Raw genomic sequence first — 21,125 nt, forward strand, 5'->3', positions numbered from 1 at the left:
CGACAATGTGGGCTTAGTACTAGGAATTAGAGAGGACAACGGCTATTTGTGCTCAGCAGTAAATTTAGACCAGTAACAGCGAACACTGTTGAAAAATCAGAAGAGCAGGATCTGCACCTGGAAAAGCCCGGGAGATTCGGGAAGATTTCAGTTAGATTACGACATGGTCAGGCAAACATTTCGAAATCAGATTCTGGACTGTAAGGCGTACCAGATATAGACTCAGATCACAATTTTGTAACGATAAAGAGTAGGTTGAAGCATAAGAAAACAGCTAGAAAGAGATATTGCTCTGAGAAGTGGGATACGGAAGTACGAAGTAATGGAGAGATACCCTTGGAGTTCTCTGTGGCTAAAAATTTTGCGATAGTGAAAGCATATTAGGCAGGTCCGATGAAAAGGAATGGGCATCTCTAAAAAGGACAGTCATAGAAGCTGGAACGAAAACCATCGGTACAAGGAACGTAACTGCTACGAAACAAGGTGATAATAGAAGAAACACTTCAGTTGATTAGTGACAGAAGAGAGTACAAAAATATTCATGGGAATTCAGGAACACAGAAATACAAGTCGCTTAGGAATGAAATTAAAAAAAAAAATAAAATAAACAGCAAGAGCTATTAAGGTAAGGCAAAATATCTCCAGAAAAAATTGAAGTAATCGAAAAAGAAATGATTTTTGCGAAATCTGACTCAGCATATCAAGGGTTGTAATATGAACAGCGTAATGGGAATTTCACTGCTAAATGTGAAGGAAAGAGCGGACAGGTGGAAAAAGAACACTGAAGGCGTCTATGAGTGGGAGGACATGTCTGATGACGTGATAGTAAAAGAAACAGGCGTTAATGGGGAGGAGCTATGGGATCCAGTACTAGAACTAGATTTTAGAAGAGTCTTGCACGACTTAAACTGCCAGTGTCTTTACCTCAGTTGTAAGACCGGATCCCGTCATATCACCGAAGTTAAGCGCTGGTGGGCTTGGTTAGCACTTGAATGTGACATTTTTTGGGTCTGTGTCTGCAGAGCCCTTGTGAAGCCAATTGAAGAGATACTTGACTGAGAAGTGGCGGCATCAGTCACGAAACCTGACAACGCCAGGGAGAGCTGTGTACCGACCACGTGCCCCTCCGTGTTCGCATCCTGTGACGCGTAAGGAATAAGGGTCACACGGCGGCCAATCGGTGACGATGGGCTTTCAAGGCCTGTTCGGACGGTGTTTGTTTGTGGGATGACTTAAGGTCAAATAAGGCAAAAAGGATACAGAATACTGAATGTTAATTCCTAAAATTATTTGGGAAAATGGAAACAAAACGACTACTCACGTTGGTGTGTAGAATGTAAGAGACTGACGATATGCTATCACAACAACAACACTTAAGAAACTGATGGCATCACTGTAGAGCGGTGGTTTGTTCTCAGCCAGAAAGGAAAATTGCGCCATTGTGTAAGAAAAATTGGCTTCCGGTGTAAAAATATCTTAGGAAGGAAGGTACTAGTGGAAGGAGGAGAAAGTGTGGGATGGAGACGTCTTTTCCTTGATTTGCTAGCAGTGAATCCGAATACTATAATATGGATTGACTAAACATTGGTAAATGTGGGTCATGCACGATCTGTTGCCTGGGCAGACTACACGCGTCACAGAATTTGTGCCAACTGGCAAGGGTGGGTGACTAATGATTCTGCATATTGGCTCTGTGAATGGTTTTTGCGCCTGGTACTATGATAACGTTTCCGTAGAGAAAAAGTCTACCGATTACCACAAGGAAATGATTTCAGATGCATTTTCAGACTTGCTTGCTACTTGTTTGCTACCAAATGTCAGTTCTAGTAGCATTTTGGAAATGCACAACGCGCCGTACCATTCTGTATAATTAAATAAGTCACCAATGGCTGCTTCATCGTGAGTCAGCTGGTTGAAAGAAAATAAAACAGTCTTTTATGAGAATATGCGAAGGTAATTTGACGGAATTTCAGGAAGTCGGTGTCAGGGCTTCTCTGCGAGCGATGTATATCGAACGTGCGAAATGACGAAGGAGACGACAAAAGTCGAACGCGAATCTCGTAGTGGCAAGTTTGCAGGGTCTTTCGTTTTTTCACTAGTGATGAGCGAACCTGCTATAATTTAGAGTTCCGATAGTCTTCCGTGGCGAAATTTCTTTAAACATTTGTATAGCATAGAGAAAGGGTTGGAGTTCTGTTGGGAATATGGGCCCAAAAAGCGCATGAACTGTCTTGATGAATATTTCGTGAAACTATAGGAGAAGATGCCAATGTACTTGTCCCGCATGAATAACGTTCTACCTAATGTAGGAAAGGTGTTCCGTGATAATTGAGAACACTTGGATCGATAGCTGCCACTTGGTCATTGACTGGAGCATGATCATGTCCTACTGGATAAAAGATTATAAGCTACAGGCCGCAGTATTGGAAAGAGAGGTCTCAGTCGAGACAGTGTGTGATGATTATGGTTTTTGTGTGGAGGTTCACTAGGTCATAGTGACATACTAAGGTATCAGCATCGGACGTGACAATAAAGTAGCGGAAATTGACGCTTCGCATATTGCAACTCGTAAGTGTGGAAGAGGGCGCAAGATGAAAATGAAAGTGGAAAACATTTCGGTTTTCGGAGCAATCGAAAGAGGTGGTGTTTTATACTTCAGGTGGACTCTACGGACAGAAGAACTTGTTGTGTTACTGTGCTCTTCAGTCCGAAAACTGCTTTGATACACCCCTCCATTCTACTCTATCCTGTGCAAGCTTCTTAATCTCCGGACACCTATCACAACCTATATCTTTCTGAATCAGCTAAATGTATTCATCTCTTGGTCTCACTATACGATTTTTAACTCCCACACTTCCTATTAATACCAATACCTCGATGTCTCAGGATGTGTCCTTCTTGTCTCCCCAATTATATCCAGTACTTGCATGATCCACCCATCCAATCTTCGGAACTGTTCTTTAGCACCTCATTTCTAAAGCTTCTTTCTATTATTATCTTAACTGTTTATCGTCTATGTTTCACTTCTATACATTCCTACACACCAGATAAAAATATCCAGAAAAGACTTCCTGACAAGTAAATCTGTATTCGATGTTAACAAATTTCTCTTCTACACAGATACTTTTCTTGTCATTGTCTGTCTACATTTTATATCCTCTCTACTTCTTCCATCATCAGTTACTTTGTTGTCCAAACAGCAAAATTTATCGTCTACTTTCAATTCAGATTCAATTCGACTGCATTCCATTTTCTTTTGTTTTGCTTTTTTTGATGATCATCTTATATCCTCCTTTCAAGAAACTGTTCATTCCGTTCAATCTATCTCTGACAGAATCACAATGTCATCGGAGAACGTCAAGGTTTTCATTTAATCTCCAAATTTTTCTTTGATTTCCTGTACTGCTTGTTGAATGTTCACACTGAAAAATATTCGCGATAGGTTACAAACCTTTCTCACTCCCTTTTCGACCGCTGCCTCGCTTTCATGCAACCCTCACCCACCACCACCGACTGAGTGTAACTGTCGTCTAGTTTCTGTATAAGTTGTAAACAGCCTTTCGCTCCCTGTATTTTATCCGTGCTCTCTTCAGAATTTCAAAGAGAGTATTCCAGTCAACATTTTCAAAAGAAGTCCTTAATACTGCCATTTATTCCAGCTAAGGTTGATAATGGTCATTGACAGAAATTAGAAGGGAATTGTGCAAAATAAACGACAGCTAAACGTTTCACCATGAATTTTTATGTTTATTTGGAGACTGAATATTCCCATCTGCAAACATATAAATTGTCAAAAACATTCTCTAAGCCTAAAAATGCTATCAGTATAGGTCTGCCTGCCCTTAACGTATCTTCTAAGGTAAGTCGTAGAGTCTGTATTGCCTCGCCTGTTCCTACATTTCTCCGGAATCCAGACTGATCTTCCCTGAGATCTGCTTCTACGTTTTTCCATTCTTCTGTAAGGAATTCGTATTGGTATTTTATAACCATGACTTCGCTAATTTTTACACCTGTCAGTCACTACTTTCTTTGAAACTGGAACTACTACATTCTTCTGTAAGTCTGAGGGTAATTCGCTCGTCTCATACATCTTGCACACCAATGGAAGAGTTCAGTCATGGCTGGCCCAAGTCTATTAGCTGTTCTGACAGAATATCGTCTACTGCAAGCGCCTTGTTTCGACTTAGATCTTTTAGAGATTTTTCAAATTATTGTCGCAGTTTTGTATCTCCCATCTCACCTACGTTCACTTCCTCTTGTATAATATTGCTTTTAAGTTCGTCTCCTATGTGTAGAGACCTCCATATACTCTTTCCACCTTTCAGCTTTCCCTTCATTGCTCAGGACAGGTTTACCATCTGAGCTTTTGATATTGATGCATCTGATATTCTTCTAAATCGTTACATTTGTCCTCTAGCTGTGCCTATTTCGCAGCACTGAATTTCATGCCAACGTAATGTTTTAAACGTTCGTATTTCCTTTCTCCTGATTCATTTGCTGCATTTTTAAATTCCTCCTTTCATCGATTAAATTCAATATCTCTTGAGTCTTCCAAGGATTTCTACTAGGCCAGAAGAACGTCGGTGCCACATATAAAGCACCTTGTCCTGCCTGGTACCAAATTCATAAGTGATGGGTGGAAATCTTGTCGAAGTTTGAAGAAATACAAGCACTGACTGTGAGTTCGTGAACGCTCTGTAGAATTTGTATCTTTTGGAAATCCATCAGCACATTCTGAGAAGAGTGAGCGGTTTTGAAGTCACTGAAATCATCTATTAAAAGAGAGGGTGGACCTTGCGACAGGACGATTCCCATAATTCACAGCTGACAGGAAAATCTCTTCCTTGTGATATTCTGCCATATTTCTTAGAGAGATTTCGATAGTTATCCAGGATCCGGAGAAAAGGTATGCTTTCCGCTGCTTATAAAACAAGGAGCATTGCGCACGATGTCGCTAACGAATAAAGTAAGTGCAGTTAGTACTTCTTATACTACATTCGTGTAAATGATCGAATAGTATTACAGTTTTATGTTTTATCGATGTATTACTACAAATATTATTACTATTTTATGTTTTATCGCTGTGTGTTGTCAGTACCGTATGTTCGTCGGTTGTAGTCTCTCTCCTCAGTTTGCGCTTTCGATATATATCGCTTGCAGTGAGGCTTTGACATCGATTCACAACGTTTCTTCCAAATTACAAAGCGGAATTTCGGGAATTAGTGAGGCGATACAAGCCACAGAATACACAGTACGTAAGTGATACGTTAGCAGAGAACCACAGCGACAATGTTATACGTCTTCTACCGACTGTTAACACTACCATTAGAACGCTAACGAACATGTCTCGACGTAGTGAAATGAAACCTTACTCTGCGAGACACAGAGAGGCTGGTAAACGAGGCTGTCACATGAATAAGCCCATAAAAATGCTTTGAATCATTGGTGGAAAGGATTACAAGATCGAACATATAAGGAGTAAGAGAAAAATCAAAATATTTATTGTACTCTCATTATCAGCAGCAGAGATGAGATGAGGCGCCTCAGATAACGATGACGTTGGAGTTTCCATTCTCCCACACGAAAAATGAAGGCATCCTCTACGTTCGATGTTATACACATAACTTTTGTGCATTTCGCTCTAACTTGCTAATGTCGAAAATCTATTTGTGTGTATTTATGTAAGAAGGCAAACAGTGCTAGCACATGGAAGAAAATATTAGATCAAGGAACATATTGCTCAACAGAATGCTGCCAATAATAGTGCTGCAATGAATCCTGCTACATTTTTAGACCCCGTAGCACTTGTTGCGACGGGGTCGAAGGGTGGGAGGGAACGTGCGCCGGCCCGCTGTCCGCCAGATCAGTCGCTGACCCACTGCGTATCCACGTCAAAATACTGTCAGTTGCACTGCCAGGCGTCACAGCTCTTTTCTCGCCGTACGGAGTATAGATATTTACTCAAAATCAGTTGAGCATTTTAAAGCATCTGGGAAACATTCAATTACAATTGAAACGATAGAAATGAAACATTCTCTGTTATTAAAATTATGAATGTATGAAAAAAGTACATTCGTCGTTGCTATGTGTATCGTATGGCACAATATAAATAACACTGACATGTATATATACCATGAAGCTATTTCCTGATACCTTAACAAATGTCCTATCGTCTTGTCGCTTCTTTTTAGTGTCTTCCATATATTCTTTTCCTTGCTCACTCTGCAGAGACCCTTCTCACTTCGTACCTTATCGGTCCACCTAATTTTCTACATTCTTCTGCAGCACAACATGTCTAGTACAACGAATCTCTTCTGTTCCCGTTTTTCCACAGTCCACGTTTCACTACCATGCAATCGTACTTCTTCAAATTAAGGTCTGTGTTTGATACTAATAGACTTCTCTTGGGCAAGAAAATAGTTTTTTCCAGTGCTAGCATGTTTTTAGTATCCTATTTCCTCCATTCATCATGTCTTATTTTGTTGCCTAGGCAGCATACTTAACTAATTTCTGTAAAGTTCTGTACATTAGTTTAACTTCCGTTAAAAATTTGTGTGTTTCTTTGCCAATGAATATGAAATACGTGATGTTTGTGTAATGCAAATTTACTGTGTGGTGTTTTGTTGAGCAAATGGTGCGCTTAATCAGTTTTAACGTAATCAAAAAATAAATAAATAAATAAAAAATCAAACTATCTGGAAAACCAATATGCTACAGATTTAATCTTGGTATTCTCTTCTCTCCACAATATGTATAGAAAATATTAAATATTGGCAAAGTACAGAGCAATGCTGGCCGTAAGATGCCGCATTCGAAGTTGTACAGAAAACGCCCCATACAAAAGCATGATAAATGCAGAGTTTGAGGAGAAAACACATCACTTACACTTTCATCACTGTTTCAATACAGAGTTTTATATTTACATTTTTTTCAGCATTAAGATCAGGCACGGAAAATTGCCTGTAAAGTGTAATATTAAACATTTTCTTTGTTATGTGCATTAGTTTTAAGAATTATTATGATATATGTGGAATGTGTGAGGCTTTTATTATGCATTATGAATAACTTTTACTGTGCTTTGCTATAATGTTATATAAATTGTTTATGTCATGTCCTTTCTAGGCTAATTTGTCTTGCCTGTAATTTGCAAATTGATATGATTAAGATGCCATTGAAACTTCAAATTTAACACTTCGCATTTTTTTCTTCTATTACTGCAGATATAATTTTCTTGTTTTGTGACGTTTGACTAAATCTCCTTTCAATCTAATAAAGTTGTTTCCCGGTTACAGATCTTGCAACACTCATTTTCACCAATCTGTCTCATGTATTTGCTATTGTATGGTACCTTCTTTAGTCAGTAAACAATCCTACACTACAATCCTACACTATGTAGATTTATGCATTATCAGTAATTTTGTCTTGCCTTATTTGCTTAAACCTTTATATCTTGTTTATATAGTTTGTATGTTAATATTTTTATACTCACAGACAGACAAATGCTACATTTCTTGTCATGCGTTAAAGAGAATTTATATGCTCAAAGACAGACTGATGCCACATCTCTTGAGAATTGTTATAGTTACAGGCAGACTGTTGCCACGTTTCTCACTGAATTGCATAGAACTGACATTTAATAATGTACAGTACTATGGTTCAGTCCAGTTTATAATGTTATTAGGATTTCATATCTTTACTGTTCATTGCACCCCCATGAACCATGGACCTTGTCGTTGGTGGGGAGGCTTGCGTGCCTCAGCATTACAGATGACCGACCGCAGGTGCAACCATAATGGAGGGGTATCTGTTCAGAGGCCGGACAAACTAGTGGGTTCAGAAGAGGGGCAGCGCCCTTTTCAATAGTTGCGGGGCGAACAGTGTGGATGATTGACTGATCTGGCCTTGTAACATTACCCATAACGTCCTTAATGTGGTGGTGCTGCAAACGGCTGAAAGCAAGGGGGAACTACAACTGTAATTTTTCCCGAGGCCATGCAGCTTTACTGTATGGTTAAATGATAATGGCGTCCTCTTGACTAAAATATTACGGAGATAGAATAGCCCCCACTCGGATCTGCGGGAGGGAAATACTCAGGACGACACTGATATCACCAGAAAGAAAACTGGCGTTCTACGGATGAGGAATGTCAGATCACACAATTGGGTATAAGTTAGAAAATTTAAAAAGGAAAACGGATATTAAAGTTCGGTAGTGGGAATTAATGAACTTCGGTGGCAGGAGCATCAAGACTTCTGGTCATGTGAATACAGAGTTATAAATACAAAATAAAATAGGGGTAATTACGTTTAATAATGAATAGAAAAATAGGAGCACGGGTAACCCACTATGAACAGAAGAGTGAAGGCATTATTGTAGCCAAGATACACACGAAGCCTACGCCTACCACAGTAGTACAAGTTTATATAACAACTAGCACTGCACATAACGAAGAGATTGAAGAAATGTATTATAAGATAAAAGGTATTATTTCGAAAGTAAAGGGAGACTAAGATTTAATAGCCATATGTGACTGGAATTCGATAGCAGGAAAATGAAGTGAAGGAAAAGTAGTCAGTGAATATGGAATAGCGGTAAGAAATGAAAGAGGAAGCTGCCTGCTAGAATTTTGCACAGGACAAAATTTAATCGTAGCTAACACCTAGTTTAAGAATCATGAAAGAAGGTTGTATCAGTGGAAATTTAAGGGCATGGGACCTGGATAAATTGAAAGAAACCGGAGGTTTTAGAGAGTTTCAGAGAGATCATTATGGAACGACTGACAAGAACAGGGGAAAGAAATACAGTAGAAGATAAAATGAGTAGCTTTAAGAGATGAAATATTGAAGACAGCAGTGGATCAAGTAAGTACAATGACGAGGTTTAGTAGAAATTCTTGGATAACAGAGAGATACTGAATTTAATTGATGAAAGGAGAAAATGTAAAAATGCTGTTAATGAAGCAGGCAAAAACGAATACCCACGTCTCAAAAATGAGAGCGATGGGAAGTGCAGAATGGCTAGGCAGGGGTGGCTAGAGGACAAATGTACGGATCTAGAGGCATATATCACAAGGGGTAAGATAGATACTGCCTACAGGAAAATTGAAGAGACCTTGGGAGAAAAAAGAACCACTTGTACGAAGATCAAGAGCTCAGACTGAAATATTCTAAGCAAAGAAGGGAAGGCCGGAAGGTGGAAGTAGTATTTAGAAGGGCTATAGAAGGGCGATGTACTTGAGGGCAATATTATGGAAATGGAAGAGGACTTAGATGAAGATTATATTGGACATTTGATACTGCGTGAAGAATTTGACAAAGCACTGAAAGACCTAAGTCGAAACAAAGCCCCAGGAGTGGACAACATTCCATTAGAACTACTGAGAGCCTTGGGAGAGCCAGCCCTTACAAAACCCTACCGTCTGCTCGGCAAGATGTATGAGAGAGGCGAAATATCCTCTGACTTCAAGAGAGATGTAATAATCCCAATAACAAAGAAAGCAGATGTCGACAGGGTGTCGACAGGTATGAAAATCACCGAACAATCAGTTTAATAAGTCATGCCTGCGGAATACTAACACGAATTCTTTACAGAATGGTAGAAGCCGACGTCATGGAAGGTCATTCTAGATTCCATAGAAATGTTGGAAACGTGAGGCAGTACCGACCCTACGACTTATTTTAGAACATAGATTAAGGAAAGGCAAACTTATGTTTCTAGCATTTGTAGACTTAGAGAAATCTTTTCACTATGTTGATTGGAATACTCTCTTTCAAGTTCTGAAGGTGGCAGGAGTAAAATACAGGGAGCTAAAAGGTGTTTACACTTTGTACGGAAACCAGATGGCAGTTATAACGGTCAAGGGCATGAAAGGAAAGCAGTGGTTGGGATAGGAGTGATGGTTGTAGCCTATCCCTGATGTTATTCAATCTGTATATTGAGCAAGCAGTAAAGGAAAAGAAAGAAAATTTTGGAGTAGGAATTAAAGTCTATGGAGAGGAAATAAAACATTGAGTTTTGCCAATGACATTATAATTCTGTCAGAGACAGCAAAGGACCTAGAAGAACAGTTGAACGGAATGGACAGTGTCTTAAAAGGGGAATATAAAGTAAACATCAACAAAAGCAAAATGAGGATAATGGAATGTAGTCGAATTGAATCAGGTGATGCTGAGGGATTCAGATTAGGAAATGAGACACTTAAAGTAATGTTTTGCTATTTGGGGAGCAAAATATCTGATGATGGTCGTAGTAGAGAGGATATAACATGTAGACTGGCAATTGCAAGAAAAGTCCTTCTGAAGAAGAGAAATTTGTTAACGTCGAGTATAGTTTAAAGAGTCAGGATGTCTTTCTGAAAGTATTTTTATGGAGCATAGTCCATGGAAGTGAAACATGGACGATAACTAGTTTAGACAAGAAGAGAATAGAAGATTTCCAAATGTTGTGTTGCAGAAGAATGCTGAAGAATAGACGGGTGGATCACGTAACTAATGAGGAGGCACTGAATAGAACTAGGTGGAATGGAGCCGTTGGTAGGACACGTTATGAGGTGTTGGACAGCAGCGTGGAGGGTAAAAATCGTAGAAGGACACCAAGAGATGAACACACTAAGAAGATTCAGAATGATGTAGGTTGCAGTAGTTACTTGTAGATGAAGAAGCTTGCACAGGATAGAGTGGCATGGAGAGCTGCATCAAACCAGTCTCTGGACTGAAGATCACAACTACAACTACTACTATTCACTGGGCCCACATTTACTAGAGGCCATCATGTTGCAACATTCGGTACAGGCTGATTTAGAACTTACACTGAAATTTTGTTACGTTTATTTGGATCAGTTCCATTATCGTACTTGTCTTACTGCTTCCCACCTTCCGTCATCCAATTTCTTCCCTCTGCTCATGGCATTGGCGCTGTTGGAATCAGCATTTATACTTCAGTCAGTGTGGCTATGCACACTAGGGTCAACGAAGATTCTTCAATTTCAAACGTAGTGATGTTGATGGTCATCAGGCTACTGATGTACTGAGATTAACCAACTTTTCGTGTTGGTAAGCATGGTGCCAGCTGCAAACTGTACCTTTGTACTGCGTTGAGACTATGATAATGCGTTTATCAGTTCCCGATCGCTAGTCCAACCTACTACGGCTAATGCTCAGATGTGAGACTGTAAAGATTTGGACTTCATAATGCAGCCAGTTCTACACGGTTATAAGCTTCAGCCACGCACCAACCTCTCCTTAACCATTAGCGCAATATTTTCTTGACAACTAGGGATATACTTTACTCTTACTTTCAATAACGTTATGCATCTTCTAGAAACATGAGCTTAGAACATTTTGTAAAAGACGTCCAGACTTTAAATTTACTTCTTATGCACCAGAGCACTAGTTTTCTCTAGCACTCAGTGACTCATACTGTTTAATTTGGTCACATGATGAAAAATCCCTTTCAATGGTCTTTAGGATTATATTGTAGTGATTATGTGATACCAGTTTTCATATTGTAAATACTGATGTAAACATTTGGTCTACATTTGGTGTCCAGTGCACATCCAAATCGTATGGCAATTTAACAAACGCCGCTTGAGGGCTATGTGAGGGGTCACTTGTACATGGAGCCAGATTTTGTAAAATAATTCAGGAAAAATGACCTGAAACGGTTTTCGTATATTGAAGAGATTGTATCTTTGACACCACTGAAACAAAGATGTTGCCTGAGTGGCAGAATTGATCTTAAGCAGGAGCGCACGGACCGCAGTGGATGTTGCCATTGCACTTTGTCATAGGTACGATGTAAGACTTCAAGCTAGTGGCTAGCTGTGAGAATTTAGTGGTTGGTATATGGACGCAGTATAATACAGCTTTTATAAAATGAAGTGGTGAATGATGTTGTTTATTCTCACATAGAACCAGTAAATGTCAGGTCGTACTTATTTCTGTAAAAGTGTCCAGTGTGTGTTACTAATTTGTGAGGCTGTATAAGATTATCAAGAATTGAAGTGATACTGGTCGTAAAGAAATATTGACCATAGTCCATGGAAATTATAGAAGAGTAATGATTTGATACTCTAACTCAAAGGGAAAGCCACTAGAACAAATTTGTAAGGTAATACAATTTTGTATATTTAGTTGTAGGTGTGCAGTAATGCCATATGTGGATTTGGCTGAATTTTGCAGTACTGACCGTTGAACGTAACAGCCAAGTATTTTCCATCAGATTCATTGTATAGGTTGATTAGATGTATCCGATTTGTAATGTTTTGTATGTTTTGTAATCCTGATACAGAGAAGTAAAGTTTCGGAATCCGTTTTGTCAAACGACGTGTTTTTAACTATGATAGTAAGTGAAAATTGTAGAATAGTTGAGAAGTTTACTGATTTTGAAGTTGACGTAAAGTGTTTCAAATCAGAATTGTGAAGGTGAAACTGTTTTGAATTAAATTTTCAAACTGAACGATTCGTCCTTACCATATCCCCTTATAAGTACCTCATCCTCTTCCATGTCGTGTTTACGTAAATCCAATGAATATTTTTCTGAAAGATATCATTATTGAATCAGAATCAGAAAAATATTTATCAGTCAAAATCAGAAGAGAATTATTGTTTGTAACAGTTTCAATGCGGGCAGCATTGCGTACCTCAGAGCCATGTCCAGTACTTTCACTTAAAATTTGTTATGTTATTCATTTCTCAGCCAATCTACTGATATCATTTGTATAAAGATATTTTCCGGCCGGCATTGTATTTCGCTGGGCCAAGTTTGAATATTTTCTATGTCTACTATGGAGAGAGCAGAATAACAAGATCGCATCCGTTGCGACTCTAGAGCTAAGGAAAAATAATTTCATTCGTTATTTGAACAGGGAAATTTTGTCATTTTATTGTCCAGGGCCATAGTACTCGGCGTTCACGACACTGGGTAAATTTTAGAGGGAATGATATCATTATGGGCAATGCGTATTGGTTTTCCAGACTGTTTGATTTTTTTTTTTATTACAGTAAAACTGATTAAGCACACCATTTGCTCAACAAAACATACAGTAAAATTGCTTAACACAAACACTACGAATTTCATATTAACTGGCAAACAAACACATAAATTTTTCAAAGAGCGTTACACGTTCATAAAGAACGTTACTGGCAGGGTCGCCAAGTGTAACGTTCACACTTCATCCACTTCGAGATCACTAATTCTGATTTTAAGTTTCTCGCTCTTCTCATTTCTACTACTTCTCATTACATTCGTCTTTCTTCAATGTATCCTCAATCCAGTATCTGTCTTCATTACGCTGTTGATTCCACTTAACAGATCCTGTAATTGGTCCTGACTTCCACTGAGGATAGCAAGCGTCATCACCGAATGTTCTGTCACCTTGAATTTTAATTCCACTCCAGAATATTTCCTTTACTTTCATGATCGATTTATAGCGTCAACAATAGGTGCGAATAACTATACCCCTGTATTACACCTTTCTTAACCTGAGGCCTTAGTTTTTGGTTTTCCAGTCTTACTATTCCTTCTTCGTTCTTGTACATATCGTATATTACCTCTCCTTCCCTATAGCTTTCACATATTTTCCTCAGTATTGATTCATGTATTTCTGAATTTCCGTGGTATTTCCTTCTCTCATCGATCAACTGAATTATTTCTTCTCTTTCTCATGATTGCTTCGCAGTTGACTTGTTTCTACCTATGTTTTTCTTTCCTACTTCTATGACTGCCATTTTTAGAGATATCCATTCCTCATCAACTGAACTGCCTACTGAGCAGTTCGTTATCGCAATATCTATAGCCTTAGAGAACTCCAAGCAAATCTCTTCATTCCTTAGTACTTTCGTATAGCATTCCTTTGTCCATTGATTCTTCTTGACCAATTTCTTAAACTTCAGCCGGCTCCTCATCATTACTAAATTGTGATATGAGTCCATATCTGCTCCTGTTTACGACTTGCAATCCAGTATCCGATTTCGGGATCGCAGCGAGACAATGATGTAATCTAACTGAAATCTTCCTGTATCTCCCGGCGTTTTCCAACTATACTTCCTTCTCTTTTGATTCTTGAAGGGAGTATTCGCTTCTACTAGTTGAAATTTACTGCTGAACGCTATTAAGCTTTCTCCCCTTTCTTTACAGGTACCAATCTCATATTCTCTCATAGTCCTCTCTTCTACTTCTTCCTCTACATATGACTGTTAGATTTTCATCTTCCTTCACGTACTAAATTACCCGTCTAATATCGTCATATACTTTCTGTATCTCTCCATCCTGTTTTGGCGACATCAGCATATATATCTCGACACCGTTGACGGTGCTGGTTTTCTGTCGATTGCGATGAGAGCAACCTTATCACTGAGTTGTGTACAGTAAAAAAACTCTCTGTCATACCTCCCTGTTCATGACGAATCCTAAACATGTTATACCTTTTCCTGCCGGCCGAAGTGGCCGCGCGGTTCTGGCGCTGCAGTCTGGAACCGCGAGACCGCTACGGTCGCAGGTTCGAATCCTGCCTCGGGCATGGATGTGTGTGATGTCCTTAGGTTAGTTAGGTTTAACTAGTTCTAAGTTCTAGGGGACTAATGACCTCAGCAGTTGAGTCCCATAGTGCTCAGAGCCATACCTTTTCCTGCTGCTGTTTGTATTACTCTCTAATCATCTGACCAAAAGTCCTTTCCTTCATTCCATTTCACTTTACTGACACCCACTACACCTGGATTCAGCCTTAGCACCTTTTCAGACATTCTAGCTTCCCTAGCACGTTCAGGTTTCTGACATTTCACGCCTCCACTGGTAGAATATTATCATATCATTGGTATTTTTTATAAGTTGTAGATAAATAGTTGCCACTATCAAATCACATCCTTACCTTTTCACAACCATCGTGTCCTTGAAACATGGACGCACAAATAGGTAAATTTAATTTAACATTGAAAACAGTTATAGAATTGTAATACTTTAGAAAACATATTCGGATCATAGACAGTTTCACTGTATTAAGAAAGGTCTCGCTCATAAAGTTTTCTCTAGCTGCAGTTCACTTACACACTAACATGTAAAGCACATAGTTGAAGGTCTCTAATATATTAACGTAACATAGCAGGATAGTGTATTAACCTCATTGAGCAGAATACATGAATAATCAGTTTATAAACTGTAAACACTGAAGCGCCAAAGAAACTGATATATTTAAATAGAGAGATATGTAAACAGGCAGATTATGGTGCTGAGGTCGGCAACGCTTATATAAGACAACATGTGTCTGGTGCAGTTGTAAAATCGGTTACTGCTGCTACAATGGCAGGTTATCAAGATTCAAGTGAGTTTGAACGTGGTGTCATAGTCGGCGAACGAGCGATGCGACACAAGATCTTCCAGATAGCATTGAAGTGAAAATCTTCCCGTACGACCATTTCACGAGTGGACCGTGAATATCAGAAATCCGGAAAAACATCAAATCTTCGATATCGCTGCTGGCCGGAAAAAGATCCGGCAAGAAAGACACCAACAAGGACTGAAGAGAATCGTTCAACGTGACAGAAGTGCAGCCCTACGGCATATTGCTGCAGATTTTAATTCTGGGCCGCCAACAAGTGACATGGTGCAAACCATTTAACGAAACATCATCGATATGGGCTTTCAGAACCGAAGGCCCACTCATGTACCCTTGATGACTGCGCAAAACAAAGCTTTACGCCTCGCCTAGTCCCATCAGCACCGACATTGGACTGTTGATGACTGGAAACACATTGACTGGTCAGACCAGCCTCATTTCAAATTGTATCGAGGGGATGGACGTGTATGGGTATGCGGACAACCTGAAGAAATCATGGACCCTGTACTGTTCAGACTGGTGGAGCCTCTGTAATAGTGTGGAGCGTTGCAGTTGGAATGATATGGGACCCCCGATGCGTCTAGATACGACTGTGAGGTACGAAAGCATCCTGGCTCCACACATGGTCACTGTGCATTCCGACGGATTTGGGCCATTCCAGCAGGACAATGCGACACTACACAAGTCCAGTATTGCTACATAGGGCTCCAGAAACATTCTTCTGAGTTTAAATGCTTCCGTTGGCCACCAAACTCCCCAGACATGAGCGTATCTGGGATGCCTTGGAACATGCTGTCCATAAGAACCTCCACCCACTCGTACTCTTACGGATTTAAGGACAGCCCTGCAGGATTCATGGTGTGAATTTCCTCCAGCAGTACTGCAGACATCAGTCGAGTCCATGCCACGTCGTGCCTCTGCACTTCTGTGCCCTGGCTGGGGCCCTACACGAATTAGGCAGATGTATCAGTTTCTTTGGCTCTTCAGTGTAATAGAAACGTGTAATACAGCCAACTGCTCTGCACACGCAAGAGATTAAAATATATTTCCATCAAACAAACAAATAAGTATCTCTATTTACATCCCTTCACTTTATAACTGTAACAACTTTTCCTATTCCACCTTTGCGTTCTAAGAACGCGTGTACTCATGGCTCGTGTCCTGGTGTATTAGGTTTGTACATTTATCCGTATATCGATTTTATGTGTGACGAGTTGTTAGCCACAACTGTTGAGAATGGCATTTTTACTAAGTAGAGCTCCTACTGACTTGTTTCAAGGTACTTGCTCGTGGTTTGTTCGTTTATTATAAGTATACATCACTAGAAAATTTGGCTGTGACCATAGCAGGTCACACAAACAGGTATCGTTTTGGGTAGTTGGGTATGTTATTCAGAGAATGTACGATTCATTGTTACCTCGAGAAAATCAATATGCGCTCATGGAAGTAGTTGCTATTGAGTCTTTATGTACATAACACTCAGTGCGAAACATTTTCCACGACAGTGGAACACTAGGTTCGTGCCTTGGTAGTTGAACTCTCTCTCAGCTGTCCAATAAACACTCTACTTCTTGAAGTACCTGCTACGCAGTTGAGTTTGATCATCTGAGGAAAGAAGAAGGCGTCAATGGCAGCATCGTCAGGGCAATTCTGGAGACAAGGGAAAATTTACTATCGCAAAGAAGAGGTGTATGTGAGTAGTGCCTGTGCATAATGTGCTGGGTATTGTCTTCAAGCAGAATCGTCTACTTGGGCAGCTTGACATGAAACTTCGTCTTTGCAGCCTCCATAGCAATCCCAGGAGTTTTGGTAGTGTGCTCCAATGGTGTTTGGCCCCTTACGAGCAAATTCTGTTTGCACAAGCTCACGACGGTTTCTTAAGGCTCACAATGATACATCTAGCACTTGTCTGTGAAGATTAGGTGACTAGCAATGGAATGCCCGCAGATGTTAAATACACGGTCTTAATGAAACTTGGCGGTTATGTCGAGGGATCAAAATAATGCAAAACTTACCCCGAAAAGTAATTAAGCATATTAAGTCTTCAGAAATATCTTCGAAACCATTACATATAAACATTTATTTTGTATCAAAGTTGAAATGAAGTTAACATTCTTGAAAAAATGGTGTCATCAAAGTTTATGATTATTTGAAATGTTGCAAGATACCTCATCATCATTCATTATTTTTGAAACATGAAAACTTTAATTAAAACATAAATTAAAGCTTCCACGGCACATCCCTCCATGTGTAATAAAACTGGTTTCTGAAAAACTATTTTTGGAAAATAGCCTACACACATTGTGCCCAGAATGAGATTTTTACTCTGTAGCGGATTGTGTGCAGATATGAAACTTCCTGGCAGATTACAACCGTGTGCCGGACCGAGACTCTAAATCAGTCCCTTTGTCTTTCGAGGGCAAGTGCTCTACAGACTGAGCTACCCAAGCACGACTCACGGTCCCTCCTCACAGCTTCGGTTCTGCCAGTACCTCATTTCCTACCTTCCAAACTGCACAGGTGCTCTTCTGCGGAACTTGCTGAACTAGCACTCTTGGAAGAAACGATATAGTGGAGACGTGGCTTAGCCACAGCCTGGGAGATGTTTACAGAAGTGCAGAGTGAAAACCTCATTCTGGAAACTTCCCCCAGGTTGTCGCTGAGCCATGTCCCCGCATTATTCTTTCTTCTAGGAGTGCTAGATCTGCAAGGTTCACAAAAGAGCTTGGAAGGTGGAGACGAGGTACTGGCAGAACTGAAGCTGTGAGGACGAGTCCTGAGCAGTCCTTGGGTAGCTCAGGCGGAGCCGGCACGGTTGCTCAGCGTGTTCGGTCAGTGGGCTGGCTGGCCTCAGTTATAAAAAAACTGAGTGAATGGATCAACAACGAACTTCAGCGGATTTCATCTGACGTCCGCTACGACCAAATACACTGAACAATTACGAACAAAATGACAAAAAAAAAGGAATGTCGTTAGAGAACTTGCCCGCAGAATGCAAAGGTCTCGATTTCGAGTCTCGGTCCGGCACACAGTTTTAATCTGACACTAAGTTTCACACAATGTGCTGTATGAGTACTTTCAACACGCCTAATTAAAATGTCTAAACCTTCACTGTGAACTTAATTATTTGTTTTAATTAATTTGTTTCGTCTTTTGAACTGTTATTTTATTTTTTACAATTACGTTTTCATTTACCGTTTTACGTAAGTGGATTTTGTAAATTAAAAGTACTAAGTAACTCATTATTATGATACAAAATCATTATGATAATGACTGTAAATAGATGCTTATAAAGTAACATTTCTTTATCATACATATAAAATGAACGAAATCTCTTCACATAATACACACGACAGACAACGCAACATAAAATAAAATTCAGCAGGATTCTCTAATTGAGGTGAGCGATACTGTAAGTATTGTGAATTGTTCAAAGCCTATTGCAGTACTTCAAAAAATCTCGGCGAAGAGCATTGATAAAGTATAAAATACTGCAGCTTCATTACATTTTCTCTCAGGTGGAGACAGAGATCATAATCATTCAGCAGAACTAGATATGAAGATCTTATAATAACTTGTCCCCTGATAAGACGCCCAAAGCCCTTTTTTTCGCACTGACCACCACCCTTTCCACAACTTTAAAACCTGATGAAGTGTTTGGACCTAGATGTCCAGAATAATAGTTTTAAAGTCCTATTGTTCATGTGACGACATCAAAACCTGGTAGGTGAGCGTCTGACAATGTCAACAGAAATTGTACAGAAGTTTCTTTTCCAGTGCGGGAGAAACATCTGTGTAATTGTTAGTTCATTGGGGCAGTCAGTGTGAAAGAACCGTATTGAGCGTCGCACCTGAGGACGAGAAATTTATTCATCTGGTGGTCCCAAAAGGCCTGACAGGACAGGCAGAACGTTTGGACGTAGATCGCATTTTGTGGTGGAAGAACTTAGTGAGATGATTTTCAAGGCTAGTTCTGCTGACTATGTTTTCAGTCTCCATTTGAGAAACAAGATAATCATACTGCAAATCACGAATACATAATAAATTCCCTTTGCCAATGTTTTTCAGCGTACTGAAATATGCCTAGTACGAATTAGGATATTTAGGGTATCATTCGCCACAATCTGAGAATCCAGCTAAATTGTGTGTTATGTCGTGTTGCCCGTCTTGTGCATTAGGTGCAGAATTTTTTTTCCTTTAATATGCATGGAAAAAGATTATTTTTAAGCACTTCTTTGCAGGCAATTTTTACTGTAATGATTCTGAAGAGCAAAAATAAGTTACTATTTTATGGTTCCGAAAATGTGCCCTCTAAAACTAACATACCAAGTTACCTTTCGGTATGTATTTTACCCCTTAAAATTGAAATTGGGGGAAAGCTAAAAAATGAGTATTGATTTATTTTGTTCCCTCTACATAACCAACATTCGTCATGATCATTTCTTTAGCCCTGGGAATGTTGCCTTGCAAGTAAATCTTCTAGTCTGGACTTACACAGCTGCAACATTTCTACTGCAAGCATCAACGGCCCCTAACCATTTCGTCATATGATGGTGCATTGTAGCCGTAAGCTTCCACCAGCTTGACCTGGATTGTTTCAGGGTCGGCCCCTTGAAACACAGAAGACGAATTATCGCTCGGTACTCAATTTTGTTAAAGGGCTGTGCCACTCTGCTTTGGCCCCTCTAGCGACGTACTGCGCTACAATGGCGCGGGTAATTCGATGTGTACCACGACTGCAGATACGGATCCGCAAACACACGTGAAATACAAATCCCTAAATGCAGTTTTTGTATGTAATACCTAAAACGTTATGACTAACTCTCGTCTAACATAGTTATACAGCATTCCTGCAATACCGTGTCCTTTCTAGAAACTGTTACAACAAAGGATGTTAAGTTGCGACATGAAGTTACACAGGAGGTGAACCAGCATGACGTAAACAAGAGAAGAATAATGGTACTGCTGTATAGGTGGCTAGAATAACAGGTAATTTACTGCTAAAAATTCTTATTTATGACACGCTTCGGGCATAGCCCATGATCGAATATCTGAATGAAAGGTCTAAATTCAAAGTATGTGTCTGCCAACCACATCAGTACGCATCGGAGGTGAGTTGAGTAGCGATTCTGACGAATGACAAAAAGATGGTTCAGATTTGCTCTAAGCACTATGGGACTTAACATCTGAGGTCATCAGTGCCCCAGACCTAGAACTACTTAAACCTAACTTGAAACACGTATGTATTCAGTAGCAGCGATGGCGAGGCATGACAGAATCTCTGACCAGAGAGTTATTTATCATTGCTAGTCTGCGCTTGAGCGCGCGAGAGTTCAGTTCAGTTGCGAGAGAGTAGTTGTACGTAGCGAGTCGCGAGAGCATGTAGTTCGTCTGTGGTAGTAGCGCGCGAGAGACAGTCGGAGTTGTGTGTGAGGAGTCGGCGGACGTCGACATGGGTCTCTGGTCAAGATTCGGGACAAGGTATATTTTTAAATAAGGTAATGAAGCAGCATTGCGCACATGTGATAATGTAATGTATATTAACTGTAATTAATTTGTTCAAGAATTGCCCCAATAAGAATTTTGTTCTGAAAGCAATTTTTTAAGAAAATAATCATTACGATTGAAACAATATTTCCTTTGCTTTTCCTCCCAGAATCAATTTATCAGGTTGATCTTAACGTTAATTTTGTGGGGACTTAATATTTTTGCACATTGTTATTATCATTGAATTTTATTACTGTTGGAAGCTAACATTTGGCACTATTAGCAATTCTTATTCAATTCTTTTCA

The sequence above is a fragment of the Schistocerca nitens genome, chromosome 8 (genome assembly GCF_023898315.1).
Source record: "Schistocerca nitens isolate TAMUIC-IGC-003100 chromosome 8, iqSchNite1.1, whole genome shotgun sequence".
Classification (NCBI taxonomy): Eukaryota; Metazoa; Arthropoda; class Insecta; order Orthoptera; family Acrididae; genus Schistocerca; species Schistocerca nitens.